General features: G+C 48.3%; 2 long non-coding RNA genes across 2 annotated transcripts in view; both read right to left on the bottom strand.

The window, feature by feature from the left end:
* Positions 1-5,199: 5,199 nt before the first annotated feature.
* On the bottom strand, positions 5,200-12,813 carry LOC116749924. The gene is made up of 4 exons (XR_004348733.1): positions 12,713-12,813; positions 11,292-12,248; positions 10,591-10,742; positions 5,200-5,700 (listed from the first exon to the last, which is right to left on the bottom strand). It is a non-coding gene; the product is annotated as an uncharacterized LOC116749924 (long non-coding RNA).
* A 6,472-nt stretch (positions 12,814-19,285) lies between these two features.
* Positions 19,286-27,011, bottom strand: part of LOC116749925 — a 40,063-nt gene continuing 32,337 nt past the window's right edge. The window contains exons 2-3 of the long non-coding RNA XR_004348734.1: positions 19,799-19,857; positions 19,286-19,384 (exon numbers count right to left, since the gene is read on the bottom strand). This is a non-coding gene — a long non-coding RNA (uncharacterized LOC116749925). The remainder of the gene's footprint in view (positions 19,385-19,798; positions 19,858-27,011) is intronic.

Genomic DNA, 27,011 nt, shown 5'->3' with positions numbered 1-27,011 from the left:
GAGTTTCTTTATGCCTATTATAAGCAAAACCAAATATGTATTCACATTTCTCCCCCATTTTTCACAAAAGTTAGTATCCTATCCATGCTGTTCTGCTCCTTTCTTTTTTCACCTAATGAAATATCTTGATCCTTTTATTTCTTAATAAGCCCCTTCATTCATTTTCACAGCTGCATAGTATTCCATTGCTGACTTCATATAATTCAAAATCTTCCTACAACCAAACACATTCTGAAGTGGTTTGAAGGAGAACATACCTTCATCAGAGGATGTTTGAGATAAATGATCAATGTGACTCACAGCAGTGAGTCCAAGTCTTCAGTTTACATAAGAATTGACTTGGGATGCAGAAGACACGTCCCCCCTGCCCCCATGCCTCGCCAGGATGCTGATCCGGTAGGGCTGAGATTGGACCAGTAAGCTGTGCTTTAGCAAGTTGATTCTGCTCCAGGCATCTACAGCCCTCTCTGTGAGAAACTCTGGTGAATGGGAAAGAAAGTGAGAACTACATCCTATGCTGGAAATATTGAGCTTGCCACAATTAATCATTAAATTCAGCTCCAAGGTTGCTGGCAGCTCAGACCAAAGCGGAACCAAAAGGATACAGTGTTCTCCCTGCCAGAACAGAAGGCCAGTTTTTCAGGAGACATAAACACATCCCTGACACTAAATTCTAAGCAGAATTTATCATGGGAGCCATCACTTAGGGTACATTGAGCTGCCCAACGGGCATCAACTTCTCCGACAGCCACAGAAAATGTAGGCACATTCTTTAGAGTTCCTCTGCAGAAGTCATGGCCCGGTGCCAAGCTCAGGACAGCTCAGCTCAGGACAGTGTTTCTGTAGGAAGCTCAGCCAACACTGACCAGAAGGTGAAAAAACACAGGCCATCTGACAGTGAATATCCAGACACCTGTGACAAGGTCAGAACATCTGAATGGAGGAGCTCAATGTGACTGAGGAGAGAGAACAGGGAGACACATTCACTGGGCTTCTGAACCCAAGGGTGGGGGGGGAGGTCTCTGTCCTCTGTCCCTAGGCTGTGCCCAGTATAAAGATAGAGGCCTATCACCTTACCCTAAGAAGCTCCTGGAACAATGTGGTGGGAGAGTGAGGTGGATGGACAGCTATTTCCCCATTTTACCCCCTAAAGCTTTGAGCATTTCTCGAGTCTTCAGCAACTGGTGTCGCTTTCTCATTAAGCATACAACTCAGGGACTGGGACATGGTGAACACTCAGTAAATATTGGCGCTGATGACATTGGTTGGAGGAGGAGGGGCAGTAACTAGTGTGTTCCCCATCCTGCCGTCCTTAGGATATCTTGAAAACCTCCAGTGTTTTATGGATTCCAAGGGGGAAAATCAAAGTAGGTATGTCCAATATCCTAAATACGGCCCCTCAACCCCAACTTTTGTCTACTCACACTTAGGCAGGCCCAAACATTGCAAAGCCGTTCTCTCCTCTCTCGTCTAGGCTCACCCTCATTCCAGATTGGACAATGACCTCAGGATTATTGTTGTCATCAGGATGTCCAGGTAATTGAAGCTACGGTTGAGTTGGAATAGATGAGGACATACCTCTGGGGTGTATTTAGCTTATCAGATGAGGCCTGTGATCTGGACAGATCTCATTGTTCCTGTGAGATGGAAGAGAACTAAGGATTTATAGCGGAGATTGCTAGTTATATACCAAAATCCATCTTCCATAATGATAGAGTTGTAGTTAGCCATGTGGCTCTCAGCTTGGGACTACATTTCCCAAGCTCCGTACAACTGAGTGCAGTCGTGGACCAAATTCTCACCAATAGCAGATGTGGTATGTACCGTTTCCAGGCCTGGGCCACGAAACCTTGGAGGTGTGCTCCATCATCCTCCCTGCCCATGAGCCCAAACTTAGACATGCCTGTGACCCAACTGCAACCAAGCAGATAAATGCAGTGCCCTAGAACAATGGTTCTTAATGTTTTAGAGTACCTCAGAATTATCTAGAGGGATTATTAGATCATAGATTGCTGGGCCATACCACAAGAATTTCTGATTCAATGACTCTGGGGGTAGAAACTAAGAATTTGCACTTCTAAAAAGCTCCAGAGGTGATACTGAGCCCCACTGGTAGAGGCTGGGTGTACTACCATGTCTTTACTTGGTGTGCTAGGCAGAATAATCCCCTCAACCCCCACCAAGAGGTCCACATCTTAATCCCTGGAACCCGTGAATATGTTATATTATATGGCAAAGGGGAATTAAAGTTGCAGATGTAATCAAGTTTGTTAATCAGCTGACCTTAAAATAGGGAGCTTATCCTAGATTTTCCAGGTTGGCCCAAAGTAATCACAATGGTCTTTAAAAGTAGAAGCAGGAGGCAAGTGAGTCGATATCAGAGTGCTGCATTAGAAAGACACAACCAGCATTTCTGGCTTTGAAGATGGAGGAAGGGGCCAAGAGGCAAGGAATGCAGACAGCTTCTAGAAGCTGGAAAAGACAAGGAAGCACAGTCTCCCCTAGAGCCTCCAGAAGGGAATACAGCCCTGTCGACATGTTGATTTTAGCCATTGAGACCTGCGCCAGACTTCTGGCCTCCGGAACTGTAAGAAAATTAATTTGTGTTGTTTCAGGCCACCGAATCTGTGGTAATTCATCATGGCAGCCGTAGGAAACTAATGTGCTTGGGAACTGTGCTCTGTGTGAGGCTGATCCGGCCTCCAGAGCCGGGAGTTCCTTGGTGGGAGGGCTTTGCCTCCTCTGCTTCCCCCGCAGCAGCACCTGGCTTGGGGCTGGGTCCTCAGGGAAGAGAAGGACACACAATAAAGCCACGTGGATAGGGCTGTGTGTCCTTTCCTGCTTCCCAAAACCAAAGAGAAAGACCGTGTTTGTGTCACTGTTTGGGACACCCTCTAACCACTAACTCCTATAACTAAGCCCTGCCTATCCAGAGATTGCACTTCATTTTGGGCCCAGCCTAAGGCTTCCTTCCACTACACATTTTAGAAGAAAATATTGACCTCTACTAGAGGCAAGGTTGGAGTGTTACTGGTGCAAACTAGCCCTGCTCCCACAGTCCAGCTTATCACGTCTCATCAAGCCCATTGGGGACTTCTGGGGAGTCTCTGACATAGGATGCTGCTGCCGTTAGAACATGCTCCATGCTGGGGTGGGGGGGTGGAAGGAAGGGAAAGAATGAGGATGGGATCCAGACTCCCTCTGGAGGCCTATCTTTAGAAGTAGCTGTGGGGGCAGCTTGTGGACCTGGGAAGGGCATTTGGCCTCTGGGGATGGAAGCACCAAGCTTGAGTAGGGGCTCTGGGTATCTGGAGGACTCTGCTGAGCAAGGAGTTGTGCGATGGCAAGAGCAAATATCTGCAGGTGGGGAGGATTTATACAGAATCCTCACTGACTCTCCAGCCTCTGTCCCCAAAAGGAGCCCATCACCTCGCTGACACTCCTCTCAAGAAGCTGCCCTGCCCACACAGTGGGCCGCAAGCCCTCAAGCGCTCTCTTCCAGGAAGGCCTCGGGGATCTCCCAGCCCTCTTTGGTCTCCATGCTCTGACCCCTTCAGCCTGCCCCTCCCCCCGCTTGCCGCATCTCCTTGCTCCCTGGGTCACACTCTTGTCTATACACCCGAACATGAGCTTCCTGAAGACAAAGCCCTGTTTCTTCCAGAGAGCAGGCACTCATGTCCAAGCTGGAAGAACTGGAGGTAAAGGATGGTGTTTGCTGGCAGTTGTAAAAAAAGGTAAAACCACTGCAGTTGGTGCTTGCTGGCAGACTGAAAGGTTGGTGAGGACACGAACCCTGAGCCAAGTGCAGGAGCAGAAACTAGGAGCCCTGGGATTTAGAGTCAGCCCTGTAGGGGTCACCCTGTGTGACCTTAGGCAAGTCCCTTTACCGTCACCTGCACAGGCTTCGATTCCTCATCCTTAAAATGGGACTATAAATCCATACATGTTCAACCATGGGGGATGTTTTACGAGAAGGGCCTTGTAAGTGTCAGGAATTCTTTTCAAGCCCTGAAGTTAGGAAGAGGCAGAAGGAATGGAGGCTGCATAACTGAGCCAGAATGAGGGGAATTATGTCAAACCAGGGACATATTGATTAAACCCAATAATCCTATACCAAAGTGGACTCCTGGGGCCAACAGGGAAGTGGGATATTGTAGCCAAGGGGAGAGGGAGCATTAGGGATGTGCTGTCTATCCATCTGGTCAAACAGCCTTGGAAGCAAGAACAGCATGGAATGGCCCCTCAGAGTTCTGTTTGGGACCAGCAGGCCAGGCCTTGATCAGGCAGGGAAGAACCTAGCCTGTCAATCATTTACACTTTAGTGTGAATTCTGTAGCTGCTTTACCTCTCCCCAAGGGGTTTACCTATCGGCCTGAACCCTCCAGGCAAATGCAAGATTCTCTCCCAGGCATCACAGTGAAAAGAATTGGCCATGGAGCCTTCAACTATGCAGCCACTGCTCTCTCAGCTTGCCTCAGGCACCCCTGGATTCCAGAAATTCAGGAATGATCTTTATTGCCCATCCCACCAGCTTGAGCAGTGAATGGCCATGCCCAGGAAGTAGTAAGTCCCCCATCCTTAGTAGTGTCAAGCCTTGGACCAGTTCCTTGGACAGGAATCAACCTTCTGAATCATGCGTTAATGATATGCAAGGTCCCTCACAAGCTTGGATTCCAAGATTCAGTGTGAGGGACAGGCACACAGATGCTCTAAGGCCCTACTGTCTTTTCCCCCAGAAGTGGGTGTTTCACAGTCCTCCCTGGATCCCCTGACCCATTTGTATAGGGTTACTTTGTGGGAGAACTCTGGGGTTGCAGGTCCAACCCTTGGAGCTCACTCTCTAGGCACCCTGGAAAAGACCCCAGAGTGGCCACCACCCAGGTTACTGGTTTGCACAGCCATTCCTGGGGCCTGAGAATGAGTTCCGGGGCAGAGGGAAAACCAGCCCGGGCTTGCCTCCTTCCCATGCCCAAACTCCCCAAACTGCAAGGGGCACATTTTCCTTCCTTTGGGAACAGAAGGGACCGGAAGCTTCTCTACCATTCTGGCAATGGTTGGATGGGAATTCATGCCAGAAAGGGCTGGGGTGGAATGAAGAGGAAAATAGGAAGGAACTAACATTTAGAGAGTTCCTACCCTGTGCTCAAAACTGAGGGAGCACTCTACAAGCATTTGTTCATTCTTTCAATCATTAAATCATTCACCAATTACTTCAGCAAACACATAGTAAACATCCACCACACCTCAGGCCTGGCCCTGCCTTCAAGGAATCCACAGAAAAACAAATGCTATGAAGGTTATTTCATTACCTCTCACAAAATCCCTGTGATGAAGGTATTATTCTTCCCATTTTACAGATAAGGAAACCGAAGAGCAGAGAGGTTAAGCAATTGGCCCAAGTTTACATGATTTGTAGGTGGCAAAGCTGGGAAACAGACAGAACTTGGTTTTCAATTCTGTTACTTCTACCCCTTCCAACAGTGTGTCTGTCCTCATGTGTAAAATGGGGGTGCAGCTCCCTATTTGCAGGGTTGTTATGAAGCTTAGATTAGATACAATGCATGTTAAACACTGTCATGATGTGGATATGCAGTAAGTGGTTCCTGATGCACTGGTTCTTGTGGCTCCAAGTTCAATGTTCTCTCATTTCCTCATATGTTTGTTGGAGACAGGCTGCCACAAAGCTGGACTTAACAGGACCTGTGGAAGGAAGGAGGCAGTGAAGGGCTTGGGAAAGCCTAGGTCCTGTGGGAAGCAGATATTTAGCAGTCTGTCATCAAGGTATAATTGAGCACCAGTTGTGTATCCTCAGGATCTGAGAAGGAGATGAAAGACCCAGAAGATCCAACCCCCAAACCCCACCCTCAGGGAGCTCTCAGGATGGTTGGGAAGGTAAAACAGACACATGAAACCACAGAGGACAGAGCCCTGGCTATGAGTTCACAGCCTAAGTGCTATAAGTGCGCATGGGTAATCGGGAAGCTGCCTGGAGAAGGAAAAACTTGAGCTTGGCCCCCAAAGGATCTAGATGGTGAAGAAGAGGCAGCTGATAAGGGGATCATAAGCAGGCCCAGCCATTGGGCACAATGTGCTTTTTTAATTTTTAAATTTTGAAATAACTATAGACTTCAAGAAGTTGCAAAAAATAGTATAAAAAGGTCCTAAGTACCCATCGCTCAGCTCCCTCAGTGGTATGGGGGAATGTAGGGATAACTATAGTGAGTTCAAAACCAGGAAATTGACGTTAGCACAATACAATTAACTAGATTACAGGTCTTACTCAGCCTTTACCTGTTTTTGCATGGATTCCTTTTTTTTTGTATGTGTATATGTATAGTTCTATAAGTTTATCACATGTATAAATCTGTACTACCACCACTACAATCAAGATACAAAATGGTTCCATTACCAAAAAGGAGCTCCCTTGAGGACACGTCTTTAAATGGCCCACATTATGCTCTACTCATAGGCACCAAGGATGTGGTAGCCCCTGTGCTCTGCTCATCAGATTGGACAGGTCTACTTATCCTGTCCTGCTCTGTCCAATGAAGGGAAGTTAAGGCCTGGGTAATCAGGGGCAGATCTCCTGGTGTTGGCTTCAGCCCCCATACACAAACCCTCTTTGAAGAGGCTCAGCTTGCTTCTTTCTTACAGGAGAAACTGCAGACTTCATCCTCCCCAGGTGAGGCTTGGACAATTGTACCGTGATTCAGCACCACGGACAGATCCAGGGTGCCTGGGAAGGCAAAGAGGGTTTATAAAGATAAAAAAAAGGACCGGGGCTTCCCTGGTGGCGCAGTGGTTGAGAGTCTGCCTGCCAATGCAGGGCACACGTGTTCGTGCCCCAGTCCGGGAGGGCCCCACATACCGCGGAGCGGCTGGGCCCGTGAGCCATGGCTGCTGGGCCTGTGCGTCCGGAGCCTGTGCTCCGCAGCGGGAGAGGCCTGTGTACCGCAAAAAAAAAAGACTGGATGCTTTTCTGGGTCACCTCTTAATCTGGAGATGCACCAGCCCTGGTGAGTATGGACTCCCTTCCCCCAGGCTCGCAGAGCAGGGAAGTGAGAGGACATTTCAGGAGTGCGGATCCCTGCTTGCCTGGCCTGAGTCCTCTCCCTTATTTAAGGCTCATCTAAGTCTCTTCTGGTCTGAGAATCTCTCCTTGACTTTCCCACCTTGCTGGCTCCCTTCTCTGAATTAATTTACCCCCAAATCTGGCAGAACCATCTAAGACAGGCTGGGAGCACACCGTGTGCTGCTCTCTGCCTGCTCCCACATATGAAGCTGTGGGAGCCAGCCAGAATGCGAATGCCTTGAGACAGGACCAACTTGTCCTTTACTTGTCTCTTCCGTTCTCTCCTTCTTATCTTCCTACTCATTTCAGCTCCACACAGGGCTAGGCACTCAGGTTCTTTCTGTATGACATGTTAGCCAGGGAATGATTCTGTCCTCAGCTTTAATTTTCCTTCCAGAATCCCATCCTGGGCACCTTTTCTGTGTGGCATTGTTGGCACAGGGATCAGAGGGGACATATTCAAACTTCAAGTTGCCTTGCAGAACTCCTCAGCCCAGCTTCCTTCTCTTTCTCCCATAGGCTGTAAGACCCTTGCTCCTAGGAAATCCTCACCCATGATCTTTATTATGCTGGATGTCTTCCCCAGCCACCTCTCCCACTGGTATCATTGAGAACTCTTGTCATGGAGGCCGTGCTGCCTCACCCAACTGGCCCTTACAGGACTCACTCTCACAGCTGAAGGGAGGTGGTTGTTTGATAGCTCTCATATGTCCATCCTCTATGGGAATTGCCTCAACAGAAGAAAGTGTCCTTGTCCAAGGTCACATCCCCTTTCCAGGGCAGTCGATACCCAATGACTAGTCAGTGACAGGGTATAAAGGCCCAGCTCCCTCACCCCAACTCGAGACAACTCTGAAGGATGATTCCAGCATCAGGGCTCCTGCAGAATCAGCTGAGGCTTTCACTGAGACTGCCTTGCAGCCCAACCTCTCCCTCTGCCCAATCCTGCTCCCTTTCCTCCCCCACAAGCATTGGCCCTGAGGCCACTCCCCAATAAATTTTGCATATTAGTCATCTCAGAGTCTGCTTCCAGGTGAACCCAACCTAAAGTCTTGGCCCCATGGAATTAGGCTTCCTGCTGACACCCCTGCCCACCATCTAGCTACACAGAACCAGGCCCACCTAGGCAGAGTAGAGCTGCCTTGTATATCAATTTTTCTCCAGTCGCCTAAAGACTGCCCACTCCACTTTCTATGACAGTCCCCAGACTTGCTTCTAGCAGCAGGCCTTCCCTGATGTTCTCTGGGTCAGCTGGCATGGTCAAATAGGCTTTGAACACAAGAAGCTCAGGGTTTGGGCTCCAGCTCCCACACTAACTGGCTGCGTGAACTTGGGCAAATTCCCTAATCTCTTCAAGTCACTATTCCCATGTCTGAAGCAGAAATGATAATAAGAACATCACAGACCTGTCAGGAGGATTAAATGATACAACATAAGGAAGCCTGTTTAGCACAGTGCCTGGCATATAAAAATGTGCTCAACAAATATGAATTCCCTTCCCTTCTTCTTTTGGGTCTGGGGCACTTTCCACATAATTGCCAATTAACACTTTTTAGTTAACCCAATACTGAACATCACAAGCACAGATGTGGCGTAAGTCTATAGGAAAAGTTTGGAATTTTCCATGTGATAGAGCAGGGAGGTGGGTGATGGTCAATCAACTCAACTCTCCCTGTATGCTAGTCTTGATTTTCATGCTGTTGGAAAATTCTTGGCATCCAGTGAAAATTCTTCATGGCACAAGTAATAGCAGGCATTTTCATTTTGTCCTAAGGGGAAATGGAATCCAGCCAGACCTCCTTTTATACCTGGCTGGAGCAGAGGCTGTGTTCCCTTAAGACACAGGACCAGCCCTTCTTCCTAAGCAACAGGGGAATGGGTTGGAGAGGGCGTGGTACCTGAAATTATGGCTGCTGGGGCCACACAACAGGGTGCTGGCTTCTGGAAGAGAGCACGTGAGCAGACAAATCAGCCTGTTAAGATTGTTTTGTGAAAGTACAACTTGTCCCTAAAATAACACACCAAGTATCCAACTTTCCAACCACTGTCTCTTCCCCAAATGCAATAAGCATCCACTCCCCTCCACCATCTCCCTGCTCCTTCAGCCCAATCCCTCTCCCCACTCCTCATGCGAGCAGAAGAGGCTCTGACCTCACCAGAGCTGAGCCACCTTCTCAGAGCAGGATCCACGAGCGAGCTGAGTGTGAATGTCGGGAGCTGGAAAGGGCTTGGGGAGCCTAGGGCAGGAAGCCACACACCCCGTGTACATCCCAGCTCCAGCTGGGCCCTTTTCTGTCAACCTTGGCCCAGTACATGCCGTCCTCAGCGACACTTGCGCTGGGCTCAGAGAATGCTGAATTCAGCCCCAATTAAGGGGCCATCTCGGGGCAGGCTGCCAGAGCCAGCATCTGCTATTTTGGGACCTGCTGAAGACACGATCTTCTCTCTCTCTCCTTCTCCATCTCTGCTCTATTTCTCCTCTCTCTCCTTTCTCCATTTCCATTATTTCTCTAGGTTTTTCTACTTGACTCTGCACGTCTTTTCATCTCTTGGCTTCTTTGTCTGTCTGTCTCCCCCTCTCTGTGATTGTATCTCACTCTATATCTCTCTTATCAAACCAATTTGACAAACACTCCCACCGTTACTGCACCAGCCCCTGTGCTCTGGGGAAAAGACGATGCACAGGCTCCTGCCCTGGAGGAGCCCTGGGTGTGCTCAGCCTTCTTCTGGTTCTCCCCACCCCTCTCTGCATCTTAACCAGCTCTGCTCTCCCTGCCCAGGAACTCCAGGGCTTGCTTCTGAAGGCCAAGAAGCGGATTCACATTCCAGCCACCTCCTGGTGCATGAGCAGTTTCTGTGCTCCAGGCTTCCAATTCCAACAGCAAAAGTGCTGTCATTTCCCAGGTTGGTCTGTGGCAGCAAATGCTCCAGGATGCTCACCATCCTGGGCCCAGGGAGACCTGGCCTAAGGCCTGCAGTGTAGGACTGTTTGACCTCTCTGGGTCAGACCAGTAGGACATGCCCCTTGTCCATCAAGAGACTGAGCATTCATAGACCATAGCCTTTTCCTTCCAGGGGAGAGGGCCCCCTGAAGGGCCCCTGGCCAGCACCACACTGGGTTTAAGAGGATGTCTTATATCCATCCCCGCTGCCTTTCAAAATGCTAGGCCCAGCTCACTTCCCTCCTTCCTGATCACCCAGCCCACAGCACCATCTCCTGCCCCAGTTCCCACAGCCCTGGAAGCCTGACCTATGCTCTCAGCACTGAGCTCTTCTACCCTGGTACCTGTTGGCTGGAATAATCCTGACCTGTGTTCTTTGTCACAGGGTGTGGGGCAGGGATATTTAACAGGACCCACCTGTGAACTCTCCGAGGTCCTTCCCTTCTGGGGCTTCCCCATGTACTAGGAATAGGGGGTACGTGGTAACTTCTTATGTACACTACTGAATTAATGTTTTTTTTTTTAATTACCACCTACTATGTGCCAGGCAGTATTAGACTTTTTCAGATGTATTACCTTATTTGATTCACAGATCAGGCTCTGAAGCTTATTAGCCCCATTCCAGAGCTGAAGGAAATGAAGCCCAAAGAGGTTTCCCAAAGTCAAATGATAGGAACCCAGGTCTCCTGATTCTGCAGCCAGGACTTGTTCCAAAACCCAGCTCCTGCCTATAAATAAAAGAAAGAAAGAAAAGGCTTCAACAGAGCATGGTTCTTCCCCCAAGGAATTCTTAATTTGAGATCCAGAGGCCTCACCGCCCTTAGCAGCTGGTTGAGAGCTAGGCCCAACTCTTCAGGGAAAGCAGGCTGGGCCACCAGCACACTGAGCCAGACTCAGGCTTTGGTAGAGCGGAGAAGCCCCGTCTCTGGGCCAGGGGGCACAAGTAGTGACAAGTTCTCAAAGGGAGCCCAGGGGTGAGAGGACATCGTGGGGTGGAGGGGGAGAAGGGAGGCTTCTTGAGCTGCTGTCAGCCAAAGGTCAGAGGAGAAGGCACCAAAGGTTCCCAGTGGCAGGGGTTCCTCAGACCTCCACTCTTGGTGGGAAACAGGAGGTTGGTCGGTCAGGGCTGTCTTTGAAGTTCCCCAAGGAAGGGACATGCGACTTGGGGCTTCCCTGGTGATCATTCGTTCCCCCTCAGGCCTGTGACGTGAGTGGGGTGTCTGAAGCAGGCTTTGGAGCTGGGGAGAGAGCGCAGGTCTGGGAAGGTGCTTTGATACCTCTTTTCTTCTGCGGCTTTTTCAAGATCGCTCTGCTCTTTGTCAGCTGTGCAGTCATGTCAGGATGTGCCAGTTGAAGAAGAAGCAGGCGGGGGAGTACGGGCTGCGCCAAGCTGCTCCAGAGGGAGGCCAGGGCCCTCCGGCAGGTGCTGCACAGAAGCCTGTCTGCAGCCCAGGCCCAGCCCAGGAGTCTAGAACTCTGACCTCTGCGGGACCCTGGCTCCTGAGCTGCCCTAGTCTATGTCCCGTGACTTCTAACCAGTCTCTCAGAGCCAGCCCTACTAACCCTTAGACTTCAGGGGACCCCCCCATGCCCACAGCTCTGGCCCCTGAATCCTGGGCCCAAGATGTCTCTGCCTTGGGGGCCACATCTTACAGGTCACCAAGTCCTATAGATTCTAAACCACTCCCTCTTCTTTGGTCCCACTACCTCTGCTCGGATCAGACCTTCCTCATCTCCCCCTTGGGCAGAGATGTCACACATGTTCTTCTGGCCTCTGGTCTGTCCCAACCACTCCAGAGCCAGCTTTCCAGCTCAGCTTCATGGCCTCCCTCATCCTGCACTGACATCAACGGTGCGGAGACATGGCCCCTGTCAACCTCTCCAGGCTGATCCCCATTCTCCCCAACACACCCCCCTGGCTTCAGCTTCATGCAGCCATGGCCATTCCTCAAATACGCCCACCTGCTCTCACCACTAGGCCTCTGCTCACGCTATCCCCTCTGCATAGGATAGATTCTCCCAGCCCTGTCTATAAGCACTGGTCCATCCTCTTCCTCTACTCAGTCTAGACTCCATTTAAGCTTTACCTTCTTCAGAAAGCCTTTCCTGGCTGCCAGGCTGGGCCCACTGCTGCCCCTCGTCTCTCTTTGTGCCCCGTGGTCTTTGTGTCCTGGTCCTTGTCATGCTGGGTTGTCACTGCTGGCAGGAGTGTCTCCTTCAGAGAACTGGGCCTCCTGGAGGGCACGGAATGTGTGTGATTCACCTCTGTGCTTCACAGCCCAACGTGGTGGGATGATAAAGAAACAGGCAGCTGCTCACCAGTTCCCACCATCTGCTTGAGGTAATAACACACACACACACCCACGCGCACGCGCGCGCGCACACACACACACACACACACCCCTACCTGAGCCCTCACTGGACCAAGAAGTTGAGCTAAGTTGAGGGCTAAGCCATCAAGGAGGACTCCCCTGAGAAGGCAGAATTTGAACTAGGTCCTGGAGGCTCGCTCTGCACCTATCCAGGGAAGTGGGTGTGGACACTTGTGCCAAGCAAGGCTGGGTGAAAAATGACTATGGTGGATCACATTCATCTCCCCAATGTTTCACCTTCCCTGCCTCCATGCCCCTTACTGTGTGATTCTACATGGCTCTTCCCTGCCCTATCCTGCCCCTTTGGGCCCAGCCATGTGACTTACCTTGGCTAATGGGATGCCAGCAGGCTTGAAATGGGCTTTCACATCAGAACTTGCCTTCTCATGCTCTGCCATCAGCAATGAGAACATGTCCACGCTAGCCTGCTGGAGGATGAGAGACATGTGCAACAGAGCCAAGGCATCTTAGTCACCCCAGCCAAGGCTAGCCTAGGGCAGCCAATGGCCAGCCAACCTGCAGAGATGTGAGTGAGCCCAACTGAGACCTGAAGAGCCACACAGCAGAGCCCAGCCACCCAGCTGACCCACAGAATAGTAAATTAGATGCTTATTATTTCAAGCCACTGAAGTCAGGGAGTTTGTTACACAGCATTATTGAGACAATACACCGACTGAGGCTAAAGAGATCAGCCTCTGGGGAGATGGCCTTATCCACAATGGTGCCCACAGTGGGCTGGTAAATAGGGAGTCTGAACAGAGTTCCCCTTTCCTTCAGCATTTCTCACCACGCCCTCCTTTCCAGCCATCCTGGGCTACGTGAGGCCTCACACATGTTCTGTATCTCTGCACAACCTGTTCCCTCCTCCTGGAATGCCTGTCTCTGTCTTGTCCTCTTTGAATCCTGCTTTCACTTCAAGATCAGATCATACCCTAGAAACCTTTATGGACACACAGCCTCATAGCCACCCTAAACCTTTTGGGAACGACGTAAGGTATAAGTAAGTAATATTCCCTCCTTTCTCCCTCTGCGCCTCCACATGTCCCACTGTGGTCTGCCTTAGCTTTACAGTGGTACATTCTCCTTCACAGTTATTAATCCATGGGGCTGTGCTAGCTCCCTCCCACAGAGGGAGCCGACCTCATGTACTCCTAGATCTCACAGAGCCTCGGCACAGCTTCTGATAGCCAGAAGCATCTGGAAAGTGGGCAATGAATAGCGATGAATACACTTTCCAGCTATTGATTTTAGAACAATGTGACATGATACATTGTAAAAAAAATTGAAATCCAAAGACCTATTTTCAAATGGGCCTAAATAGACATTTCTCTAAAGAAATAGGAGCTAAATAGACATTTCTCCAAAGAAAAGACATACAGATGGGCAATAGGCACATGAAAAAATGCTCATCACTGCTAATTATTAGAGAAATGCAAATCAAAACTACAATGAGGTACCACCTCACCTGAGTCAGAATGGCCGTCATTAAAACGTCTGCAAATAATAAATGCTGAAGAGGGTGTGGAGGAAAGGGAACCTTCCCTACACTGTTGGTTGGAATGTAAATTGATGCAGCCACTATAGAAAACAGTATTAGAGGTTCCTCAAAAAACTAAAAACAGTTGCCAAATGATCCAGCCATCCCACTCCTGGGCATATACCCAGACAAAACTATAATTGGAAAAAATACATGCACCCCTATGTTCATAGCAGCACTATTTACAATAGCCAAGACATGGAAGCAACCTAAATGTCCATCGACGGATGAATGGATAAAGAAGATGAGGTATATATATACAATGGACTATTACTCAGCCATTAAAAAAAATGAAATAATGCCATTTGCAGCAACATGGATGGACCTAGAGATTATCATACTAAGCGAAGTGAGTCAGAAAGAGAAAGACAAATACCATATGATATCACTTGTATGTGGAATCTAAAATATGATGCAAATGAACATACCTACAAAACAAAAACAGACCCAGATATAGAGAACAGACTTGTGGTTGCCAAGGGGGAGGGAGGTGGAGGAGGGAAGGATTGGGAGTTTGGGATTAGCAGAGGAAAACTATTATATACAAGATGGGTAAACAAGGTCCTACTGTACAGCACAGGGAACTATATTCAATATCCTGTGATAAACCATTATGGAAAAGAAGATGAAAAAGAATATATGTATGTATATATAACTGAGTCACTTTGCTGTATAGCAGAAATTAAACACAACATTGTAAATCAACTATAATTCAGTCAAACTAAGAAAAGAAAAACAAACACACAAAACCCAAAGACCTATTTTCAGTCCTTACCTTGCTCTGCGACACTTGGCCGAGCCCTGACCCCTCTGAGCCTCAGATTTCCCATACGTATAATGAGGGGTTGTGCTGACCCTTCTCCACACTCCCTGCCAGTGCTGAGCATATGTGACATTTGCCCATGTGTCTAGTCCTCTGGCTGCCAGCTCTGGCCTGGCTCTTCCCACCACTCCTCACTCGCCCTGAGTTCAGCCTCAGAGCCTCCCGCCTGCTGGCAGCCCCGGCCAAGGCTTTGGATGGTGGCTACTGCGTTGGCGTGGCTTCTTGCGACTGCCAGCATCCTCTACTTCCTGAGCCTGCCAGTGGGCTTGGTGTTGGGATTCATCTCTCCTGCAAGCTCTGCTGGGCAAGGCTGGGTCTCTGCCTGTCTGACAGGGGAGCACCTTCAGGAAACACAGACACACACACACACACACACACACACACACACACACACACACACACACGTGTGAGCTCCTCTCCTGGCAGCTGCTGCTGGACCAGTAGGAAGGAATGTTGACAGGCTGTATTTTCCCCACTAGAGTCAGGTGAAAAGAGGAGAAAGGAAGAAAATGGACCAGGGCAAAATTATCCAGAGAGGGGAAGACCTTTCCACGCCAGCTTACTGAAAACAAGGATAATATTTTAGAGAGCAAAGCTTCCTGAGATACAGTAGACGAAGGGCAGTAAAGGCCTCTGAGCTAGATTGTAGCCTCTAGCCAATATCATTGCTTTCTCTAACCTCACCTCCAGGCTCATTTTTGGAGCTGGGGAAGCTCCAGAGATGCTCAGATCAGGTGCTCCCTGGGATACCAGGAAGGAGCATGGGACAGGAGTTCACAGGGTCTCTGTGTCTGGGGCTGCGGCAGCAGGATGGAGGAATCCCAGGCCTACACTCACATCCACCCTGCCCCCACGGCTTTCAGATACCATCCATCATGTCCATCACAGGTTATGGGGGCTGATCCAAGGCAGAGTCTCCAGCTTTGCTTCTGTGCTCCACCTCCTTCCTTGTCTGCCCCCTCTCCAGCACAGCAGGCTTGAAGGAAGCACAGAAAAGCTGCAGGTAGGTGCTCACTCACTGCTGTTCCCACACCACCTGCCACCTCACCTCCATGAAAGTCAGAGACAGAGATTAAGAAGCTGGAAGTTGAAATCTGAGGTTCTAGCTGGGGTAATTGCCTTGGTACCTCTGCACCCTTGGGAAGTCCGACTCTTCTTTTGCATACCTGGATATCTCTTTTACAGGTATGAGGTAATCAAGTCCACTCTGTCAATGGCTGCAGGGATGAAAAAGACCTTCTGAATCCATGAGGCCCTCCATACGTGGGAGATGTTTTCATTACTGAGACCAGAGAGTGGTCCCCAGGGAGCTTCGGGCCTCATTGTGTGGGATCATGACCCTTTTTGTAGCCTACACTTTGAGGAGCATAGCCAGGACCTGGCCTCTGCCCCTCACCCGATGCCCCACTTCATATTCCCCGACCAGCCAGCAGCCTCAGAACCCCTCTGGGCCCATCCCAGGGGAGGGCTGTCAGGGAGGTAGAGAAGGAGGTGTTCTGGGCCTTCCCTTCTGAGGCTCTCATCTAGAGTGTTGATGAGGTGACACAGCCTCCCAAAGAACAGTGAGAGGCCAGGGCAGACACAGTGTGAGCGGGAGCAGAGGGTGGGGCTCAGACTCTCCAGGAAGGGAGAGGGTGCTGTGGGCTGGAAGAGCCAGGAGGGCTTCCTGGAGGAAGGGAAGGGTTTGGGTTGACTTTGAAGGACATGGCTGCTGCTGCTGCAGTGAGCCTGGGCATGGCTGATTGAGGTGTTAAGGCCCAAAGGCAGGCACGCAAAACTCCAGGGGAGGCCGCCCATGCCAGTGCTAAGGAACAGACCCCCAGGCATCAGAGTTCAGCAGCAGGGGAGCCACCAGTGGCTGAAGGGAGATTCAGGCAGAGGCAGGATGGCACTGATGCCCAGGAGTTCCCCTTCTGCTTTTTCTCTGAAGGAGTGAGCACCAGGCTGATGAATGGGTGACCCAGAACACAGGCCTGCAAGTGGTTGCCCTCAGGCCTGGCCAGAATGGAAGCCAATTATCAGCTCTCAGAAGCACAAGGGTCCAACTTCCTGTCAGAGTGAGAAAGGTCCAGAGAATCCTGCTCTTCCCACAGATCTCCTAGGTCTGTCAGGGCAAACCACCCCTCAGATCTAAGACCTCCACATCCATAGGCCATCTGAGCTGTGTGGGTCCAGTTAGGGCCGAATGGGGATTGTCACACCCAATCTAGAGATGAGAAAACTGAGTCCCGGGGAGAACAGGTTTGACCTAAGTGTCATGGCCCAGGACTAGAACCTAGGCCCCCTGCTCCTCAGTTGAGTCAGTGTAGACAAGATAACCGGATAACCTGGGTCAGCATAGACAACTGGATTACCAGGAGCAAAAGAATCCACTTTGGAATAAAATTTACACAGCGGCGGGCTTCCCTGGTGGCACAGTGGTTGAGAGTCTGCCTGCTGATGCAGGGGACACGGGTTCGTGCCCCGGTCCAGGAAGATCCCACGTGCCGCGGAGCGGCTGGGCCTGTGAGCCATGGCCACTGGGCCTGCACGTCCGGAGCCTGTGCTCCGCAACTGGAGAGGCCACAGCAGTGAGAGGCCAAACGTACCGCAAAAAAAACAAAAAAAAAACTTACACAGTGGAGATAAGAACTGTGTATGCGCACAAGCCTGCCACATGCTAGGCGCTGAGCTGGATACTACACAGGGCCTCGTTTAAGACTCAGATCTATCCAATGGGTTCATTATCCTCAGCTCCATACCATGGGTGGGCAAAGGAATAGAGGTTTGGAGAGTCTGGGCATCTTTTCCAAACCACCCAGGAGGAAGGGCAGAGCTGGGTTCTGAACACAGTTCTCTCTGCAAAGCTCTGCATCTTTCAACCACCGCCTGGCAACACCAAACAACTGTCAGAAGCTTTGGGCCAGGGAGGGAACATCCATGCAGGCAGGACAGGAGTGACGGTCCTACCGCCAGTAGCTGCTTCAGTCTGGTTTTCTCATGCTTCTCCCAGTGCCAGGGCCTGGCACCTCTGGGAATTGGTTCAGAGCATAGCACCACCAGCAACAGTAATAGCTTTACTGCTACTTCTATCTGCTTCTACTCCAACTGCTACAGTTTCTATGCTAAGCACTTTACATATACATACACACACATGCACTTTACATATACCATCTGATTGAATCTTAAAACAAACCTTTGAGGTAGGTTCTTTTTATTCCCATTTTGTGGTTAAGAAAACTGAGTCTCCAAGGAGTAAAGAAACTTGCCAGTCTATCTCTAAAAGCTTGTACAGTCTCCACTACCCAAGGATTTCAGGTAGAAAGAAAGACATCTTTCCAACAGTGAGAGTTGCCTGAGAGTGACATGGTGGTCTCTGGAGGAGGTGAGCCCCATCAATGAAGCTTTTTTGGTGTGTGTGGGGGTGGGGGGCGGTTGTGCCCACAAAAATACTATTTATAGTTGCCTTTTTAAAATTAATATTCACTACTGGGCATATACCCTGAGAAAACCATAATTCAAAAAGAGTCATGTACCACAATGTTCATTGCAGCTCTATTTACAATCGCCAGGACATGGAAGCAACCTAAGTGTCCATCGACAGATGAATGGATAAAGAAGATGTGGCACATATATACAATGGAATATTACTCAGCCATAAAAAGAAATGAAATTGAGTTATTTGTAGTGAGGTGGATGGACTTAGAGTCTGTCATACAGAGTGAAGTAAGTCAGAAAGAGAAAAACAAATACCATATGCTAACACATATATATGGAATCTAAAAAAAAAAAAAAGGTTCTGAAGAACCTAGGGGCAGGACAGGAATAAAGATGCAGACTTAGAGAATGGACTTGAGGACACAGAGAGGGGGAAGGGTAAGCTGGGAAGAAGTGAGAGAGTGGCATGCACATATATACACTACCAAATGTAAAATAGATAGCTAGTGGGAAGCTGCCGCATAGCACAGGGAGATCAGCTCGGTGCTTTGTGTCCACCTAGAGGGGTGGGATAGGGAGGGTGGGAGGGAGATGCAAGAGCGAGGGGATACGGGGATATACGTATACCTATAGCTGATTCACTTTGTTATACAGCAGAAACTAACACACCATTGTAAAGCAATTATACTCCAATAAAGATGTTAAAAAATAATATTCAATTTACTAAGGGCACACATTTGAAAACAAAGCTTTTCTTCAGGATTAAGTTCCACTTACTGATCTTATTGTTCTATTTATAGGTGTAATATAATAAGAATAGGACCTTCACTTTTTCTTCAATTAAAGTTTGATTAACTCAAGTTGAAAAAACTAAACTCTCTTAAACAATCAGTGCCATTTACAATGTAATTAAATTTGCTTAAACAATTTCAACTACATACGAAGTTTAATATATTTGATTTTCCTAAGTAACTTAAATGTCTAATGGAACAAGCAAAACCTTTTATCCGGTATCGGTACAACTGTGTGAGTCTGATAAATTAAATTTGTAAATACAGCGACTTTCACATTCTCTTAAATATTGCAAAACTGTTTTGCACAATTAGTCAAATTCTCCCATACCTTTCAACTTACAATTACACGTCTACAGGCTTCTGGTTACAGCTAAGATGGAGTAAGCACACTTCACCTTCCCCCTCCCGTTGATTATAAATGAAAACCCTGGAACAGATACATAAAACACTGTCTAAGGACTTTGAAAAATATATAATAGCAGGCGGAATTGGGAAGGAAATAAACACTCAAAGAATGACCAATATGGAAGTGAGTTTCCTAGGTATTTTTTCCTCCACTATTTCCCAGCTTAGACTCTAGAAAGCATGAACCCCAGACTGTACAGTGGGAACAAACAGAAAGAGCTCTAGAGAAACCCTCTTTTTCTTGCCAGAGCACTGGGAACAGGGACCCTGCAGGATAGAAAGTTGGGGAAGGGGGATGCAAAATCTCAAGGTTTTCTCTTTCACTGTACAGGGTGTGCTGCAAGGAAGGGCTTCTAGGAGCCAGAGAGTGTGAGGGCAATCATGGAGAGCAGGAGAATAAACCCCCTTAGATCTGTGTATAAAGTCCTGGACTTACCCTTGAGCTGTGAATTCATAGAACTGACCCAAAGCAGAAGGCAGGTCGGGACTTGTGGTCTGAAACAAATAGGATTGATTACATAATATTACATAATATTCAAAATGCCCCAAATTACTCCACATACAAGGAACTAGGAAAATCTCAACTACACTCAAAGGAAAAGACTATTAGCAAATGCGGTCCTCAGGATGATCCAAATGGGCTTCCCTGGTGGTGCAGTGGTTAAGAATCTGCCTGCCAATGCAGGGGACACGGGTTTGAGCCCTGGTCCAAGAAGTCCCCACATGCCACGGAGCAACTACGCCCGTGCACCACAACTACTGAGCCTGTACTCTAGAGCCCGCAAGCCACAACTACTGAGCTCACATGCCACAACTACTGAAGCCCGCATGCCTAAAGCCCACGCTCCACAACAAGAGAAGCCACCACAGTGAGAAGTCCGCGCACCACAACATAGAGTAGCCCTCGCTCGCTGCAACTAGAGAAAGCCTGCAAGCAGCAATGAAGGCCCAACACAGCCAAAAATAAATAAATAAATAATAAAAATAAATAAAAAGATGATTCAGATGATGGTATTATCACATGAAGACTATTATATCACATAACATAAATCATATAAAGCAGCTGTTATAACTATAGTCCATGAAGTAAGAAAGAATGATTTTGAAATAATTGGGAAGATAGAAATTCTTAGGGAAGAAATGAAACCTATAAAAAAGAACCAAATGGAAACATTATAACTGAAAATTCAATAACTGAAATAAAAAATTCAGTCTATAAGCTCAATAGCAAAATGGAGATGAAGAGGAAAGAGTCAGTGAACTTGAAAATAGATTAATAGAAATTATCTAATCTGAAAAACAGAAAAAATCTGGGGAAAAAATGAATGAGTTTTGGGGACTTATGGGATAACAGCAAAAGCTCTAACATTCATGTCTTTGGAGTCCCAGAAAGATCGAAGAAAAGGCTTGGTGCAGAAAATATTGAAGAAATCATGGCTGAACATTTTCCAAATTTGGTGAAAAGACATAAATTTATAGATTTAAGCAGCTCAGCAAACCCTAAAAGAAGGACAAATTCAAAGAAAACCTGATTCAAATACATCTTAATCAAACTGCTAAACACAAGGATAAAGAAAATATTTTTGAAAACAGCCAGAGGAAAGCAATACATTACATATATGGGAACAATAATTAAAATGACTTCAGATTTCTTATCAGAAGACGTGGAGGCCAGAAGACAGTGGAACACCATCTCTAAAGTGCTGAAACAAAAGAACTGTCAACCCAGAATTCTATATCCAGTGAAAATATCTTTTTAAAGGCAAAATAAAGACATTTTTAGTTGAAGGAAACTAAAAGAATTCATTGCTAGCACACCAGCTCTAAAAGAAACATTAAAGGAAGTTCTTTAAGAGAAAGAGAAATGATATCAGAAGGAACCTTGGAATTTTAGGACTAAAAGAAAAGAAACAAAAATGAGAATAACTGGGTGACTATAATAGCCTATTTCCACCCCCCTTAAATCCTTTAAATTGTGTATGACTGTTGAAAGCAAAAATTATAACAGTGCCTGATGTGGTTTTCAGTGTATAATTATGCACTAGTTATAACAACTGCAGCATAAAGGGAGGAGGGAGAAAGGATCTATGTGGCTGCAAGGCTTATATATTTCACTTGAGGTGGTAGAATATTAACTCTAAGTACACCATGAGAAGTTAGGTATATATATTACAATACCTAGAACAACCACTTAAAAAAACTATACAAAAAGATATTTCAAAAAGCCAACAGAGAAATAACAATGGAACGTTAAAACATATTGAAATAATCCAAGAGAAGGCAGAAATGGAGAAACAGAGGAATGAAAAACAGAGGGGACAAATCAAAACCAAACAACAAAATGGTAGAACTAAATCCAACAATATCAATAAATCTATTAAATGTAAATGGTTTAAACATACAATTAAAAGACAGAGATTATCAGGTTAGATTTAAAAAACTAAGACTCAACTATATACTGTCTATAAGAAATTCACTTTAAATACTGAGAGGTTTAAAAGTAAAAGGATGAAAAAATATACCATAAAACATTAATTTTTTTAAAAGCTGGAAAGGCTATATAAATATCAGGCAAAGTAGACTCCTAAAGAAATAAACTTATCAGGGATAAAGAGAAATATTCCATAATGATAAAAAGAGCAATTCACCTAGAAGATGTAATAATCCTAAATGTGTGTGCACCAAACAACAGAATTTCAAAACACAGGAAGCAGAAAACTGAGAGAACTAAAAGGAGAAAATGACAAGTCCAGTTATACTTGGGGACTTTAACACTCATTTTTCAGGAACTGATAGAAAAGTAGAGAGAAAATCAGCAAGGATATAGGAGACTCCACCACCAAAGGCAGAATGCACATCTTTTTCAAGTTGCTCTTCGTTCATTTAATATAGACCATATTCTAGGCCATAAAACAAATCTTAACACATTTTAAAAAATTGAAATCATATAACACATGTTTTCTGACCATAATGGAATTAAGCTGGATATGAATAACAGAAAGATATCTGGAAAATCCCCCAAATCCTAGAAATTAAACAACACACTTCTAAATAATCCATGGGCCAAAATCTAGGAGGTTGAGGAGCTAGCATGCTAGCCCAGGAAGTTTGGTCCAGGAGATGACACTCTTAACCACAGGCCATGTGGCGTCTCACAGTTCTTCAGGGCCTTCAGTGTTAGGCTGAGGAATTTGGAATTTGCACCGTATTTAATGGATAAGACAAGCAATTAAGGATTTTCACACATAAGGCACATATTTGCCGGTAGATGGAGTTAGGTGTGGGTTGGAGATGGGGGCAGGGGGAGCAGGAAAATTCTGCATTCTGTCCCACCAGAGAGGCAAAGTAAAGTTAAAGAATTTAGATTTTCCTAGATGTCTGAAATGAGACATTTTAGAAGTAGGGCCCATCCTTCCTTCCCTTTTCACAGAGGTTATTTTCACAGTCTTCCTGGGGTCTACATGTGCTAGGTGAACCAGTAGCTCCAGAGGCAGAAGCATGCCTCTGCCATCAGATAGGGGACTTTCTGAGGACAAAGCCCCATAAGAATGGAGGTTTCCCAAGGGTTAACTTGCCTGTGGCTCTGGACAAGTTACTTAACCTCTCTATGCCTCAATTTCTCCTCTGTCCAATGAGGACAATACAACTGTACAATAATATGAGTTCCCATAGACTGGGCCATGACCTTGGGCTGAGCTGCTTGGAGAAAAGGTTGAAGGGGGAATTTGGACCCCTGGCTCCTGGTAGCTGCTGTGGGACCCTGGCTGGAAGGGGGTCTGTCTAGTTTGCAGGAAGACTTGGAGGAAGCCCTCAGCATGACAAGGAGTGGTACTCCTGCCTCCACAGGCCTGGAGTGGGGAGGGGAGGGCACGTAAATCATCCTCCGCAGAGACTTTGATCAACAGCCATGACAGGGATGTGGCTTCTATTCTCTCTGAAGCAGCAGAAAGATCAATCCTCCTCCTTATCTCAGCCTCGCTGCGCAGTGGCACCACGTGCTTCTGCAGCCGCTGCTCCTCTCAGAGAAGACCAGAGTAGAAGGCAATGCCTGACCCAGGCCTGCCGCCTCCCCTCAACTCCGTCTCCACCCCCAGGATGAGAGGGATGAGCAGAACGTGGCACTTTCTGGCCTTCGCCTGTCCCAACCTCAGAGCGGAGGAGAAGGAAAAGGAACGCCTACACCCCAGAAAGTAAGAGCTTCCTCGACGCCTCATTAAACTTTCACAAGAGTCGCTCCTCACCTGTGCACCCCCTTCTTTTCTTCAAAGGCTGGCTTTAAAACACCCCATTTTGGGCTTCCCTGGTGGCGCAGTGGTTGAGAGTCCGCCTGCCGATGCAGAGGACATGGGTTCGTGCCACGGTCCGGGAAGATCCCACATGCCGTGGAGCGGCTGGGCCCGTGAGCCATGGCCGCTGAGCCTGCGCGTCCGTAGCCTGTGCTCCGCAACGGGAGAGGCCACAAGAGTGAGAGGCCCGCGTACCGCAAAAAAAAAAAAAAAAAAAAAAAAACACCCCATTTTACTGAGATCTAAAGATACGAGGACAGGAGGCAGGAGACTGGATTTTACTTACAGGTCTGCGTTTGATTTGCTGTGTGACCTTGTGCAAGTTACTGCCCCACTCTGGAGCTTAATTTCTCTATCCATGAAGCAGAGTTGCTGTAAATGTTTTTCAGGGCTCAGTTTACAACTCTGTGATCAAGACTAGCCTGTGCCCAGGTCAGGGTGCAGTGCGGGTTCAGACTGTAGAATTGTCTTTCTCAGAGCCTGTCACAGAAGAATTGCCCCCATGACCCTGACTGCCTCCAAGTCCTTGGTCAAATGCTTTTCTGTATAATCCCATCACTGGAAAGAGCTGCTCTGCCAGCAAAGCGGCATCCTGAGTCTGTGGGCTCTGCCCATAAAGGGGAGGAACAATTCCCATAACAGCACTGTCCCCAGCTGCTCAAGGATTACAGAAGGCAGAGAAGCTTGCAGGTGTTGCCCCTGAAAGGCTGGGGGAAGAAGAGAGTGGGGCACAGGACTGGGGAGGAGTAGGCGGTGGGAGGAGGAATGTCCTGGGAACTTCCACCTCCGGGTGTTGCGTGCTTATGATCAAACTGGATTGGTGAGTTAGGTTAGGGCTGGGAAGCCTCTTCCTCCCTGAATGCTGGCTTAGCCCACGCAGGTGCAGCCCCTCCCCAGCTGGGCAAGTGAAAGACTTGTAGACACAGAGGAATTAAGATCCTCCACTCATGTTCTGCCCCCCAGAGCAGGCCCCAAAGACGGAGAACAGAGGCTGCAGGAGTCTTGATCCTCCAAGCAGAACACTGCTTAGGCATGCCTTTGAGAATCCCAGTAATTAGCTTCCTGTATCTGGTCTCCAGAACAACCATGGACCTACTCATTAGGTCAGGGTCAGCGCTCTCAGAGTCTCCTGGGGTGTGGAGGATAGAATTGTTCCAGAAAAGGGAAAGAATAGGTGGGAAAGGAATATTTCCGGCCTGCCTGCTTTGTGAGGTGCTGGTGTGTGCTGGGACGTCCTCTCTGCCTCTGTAGGACTAGATCTGCAGGATCCTCCTTTACCTCCCCAGGTCCCAGCTCAGCATGTCCCCTTCCGTCACTCCAGGCACCTGGGGTCCTCCTGCTGTGCCCTGTTCCTCGTAAACTCTGCCCTCCAGGAAGTCCCCAGAGTAAGCCCTTTGCCCACCGCCACCCCTCGTTGGCCTCCTCAGCCTGGGCTCTCTCTGGGATGGGAACTGTCTGTGATCTGCTGCCAGGACTGACGAGGTCCCCGGCATCCTGCCCAGGTGTGTTCTCCTGTGGGTGTGGGTGTGTTTGCGTGCACACACATATACACATGCACTTTGCAGTACACACTTTAGATGGCAAGTCTCACAGGGAAGTGAGGTGCCCTGGATTGACTTTGTGCTGTGTTTTGGGGAATGTACGTGTGTGCGGCATATATGGCATGTGGGTTTGCGTGCTCACTGATGGGGCTGTTTGTGTTTCCGTGGGTGTGACTGTGTGGGAGAGTGAATGCTGAAGCCTGGGATGCTGCAGTTTAGGGGTGCTCGTGTACTCCTGGATTTGAGGGGTGTCGTGCGTCATTTGGAGCTGTCGTGTAGGAGAATGAGTGACAAGGGTGTGAGCCCACCGAGGGGTGAGGGTGTGGCTATAGAGCACCGACGCAGGGGTCTGTCTGCCCCGAGGGCAACGTGGACTGGGCACCCATGGGCCTTTGAGCGTCTTGGTCACTTCTCTTTTGCCTGGAGGGGCCTCCTGCTGGCTCGGGACTTGCTGCCTCTTCTGCACCAGAGGGCAAGCTAGGCCTTTGACCAAACAGCCTATCTGAGGTCAAGGGTCAGCAGCAGGCTCAGTGATCCCAGCTGTCCCTGTGGTCCTTGATGCCTGGCCCAGGTGGCCACACCAGGTAAGCGGGGCTGTCTGAGGCTGGGGGTGGGAGTCCCGGAAGAGAGTTTCTTGGGAGGTCCAAGGTTAGCCTGGATGTGCTCTGGAGCAAATAATAACACCACAAACAACTGCTCAGACTGCCGGACACTGTGCTAAGCACTATACAGACATTATTTAAACCTCACAACAATACTGTGAAATAGATCGTGTTTCCCCACTGTACGGGTGAGGAAACAGCCTGGGAAATTAAATAACTTGTCCTGGGTCACACAGCAAGCAGGTTGTAAGGTTGGGATCTGAGCACAGGTCTGCTTGACTCTAAAACTAATGCTTCTCTCCTCCTATTCTCATCTATAGATTATCCTAGCAAGAGGGAAGAACGGGCTCATTTCTCCCCAAACCCACAGATAAGCCTTCACTTCACAAAAGGAGCTTTATACTCCTGGATTTAAGATCCATGACTCCTGATGGGGAGAATGGAAGGGGGTGGGCAGAGGAAATAACAGGTCCTGGCCTAGAGAAGCTCCCCTGGAGCTGCTGGAGAATAACCCCTCTAAGCCTTGACGGGGTGATGGAGTTAGACTTACAGGTCTCAGTCCACACTGCTGTTCCTGGAGCCCTGGGTGTACAAGGTTCCCACGGCTTGTTTTTGTGGCTTCTGCCTGCTTTGCAGGCACCCTAGGGACAAGGATTCTGGGAAGCGACTCAGGTGAAGTGGTCAGAGGCACCACTGGACGCACACAGCGGCTCTTGCCTGCACTGGGAGATGCTGCCCATTCCTTTCTTTCTTGGATTTAAGCTGCAGGGAAAATGCATTATTTTTTCATTCAAAATTCATTTTGGAACAGATAGCCTTCAGAGATATAATCAGCCGCATTATTTCTCTCCATTAGCAGTCCTTGGAGTTTGCTGGAATTCCTTGTCCTTTTTCCTCTCCATCTCACTCTCTCCATCCTCTTTCATGCTAGGTTGTAACACTGCCCCACTGTCTCGTCCAGCCATCACCACACACTCTGTTTTGGATTGAATGACTATTTCAAAGTCTGGACAAGGAGGTAAAGCGAGCTCCCTCCTCCCCACTGGGCTCTGGGCTCACAGTCGCCTGAGCCAGCAAGGTGTTCAAATATGCCCACTTCTGCCCACAGGCCGAGGGAGGCAGCTTGATGTGACGCAGAGCTGGCCTGGCCAGTAGCCAGGCTAGGCAGAGCTAGGAGGTTCCTGGCTCCCCACTTACTAACTGGGTGACCCCAAGCAAGT

Source organism: Phocoena sinus, chromosome 2 (assembly GCF_008692025.1).
Source record: "Phocoena sinus isolate mPhoSin1 chromosome 2, mPhoSin1.pri, whole genome shotgun sequence".
Taxonomy (NCBI): domain Eukaryota; kingdom Metazoa; phylum Chordata; class Mammalia; order Artiodactyla; family Phocoenidae; genus Phocoena; species Phocoena sinus.
Note: the sequence above shows the minus strand (reverse complement) of the source record. Positions and strands in the feature narration are given on the sequence as shown.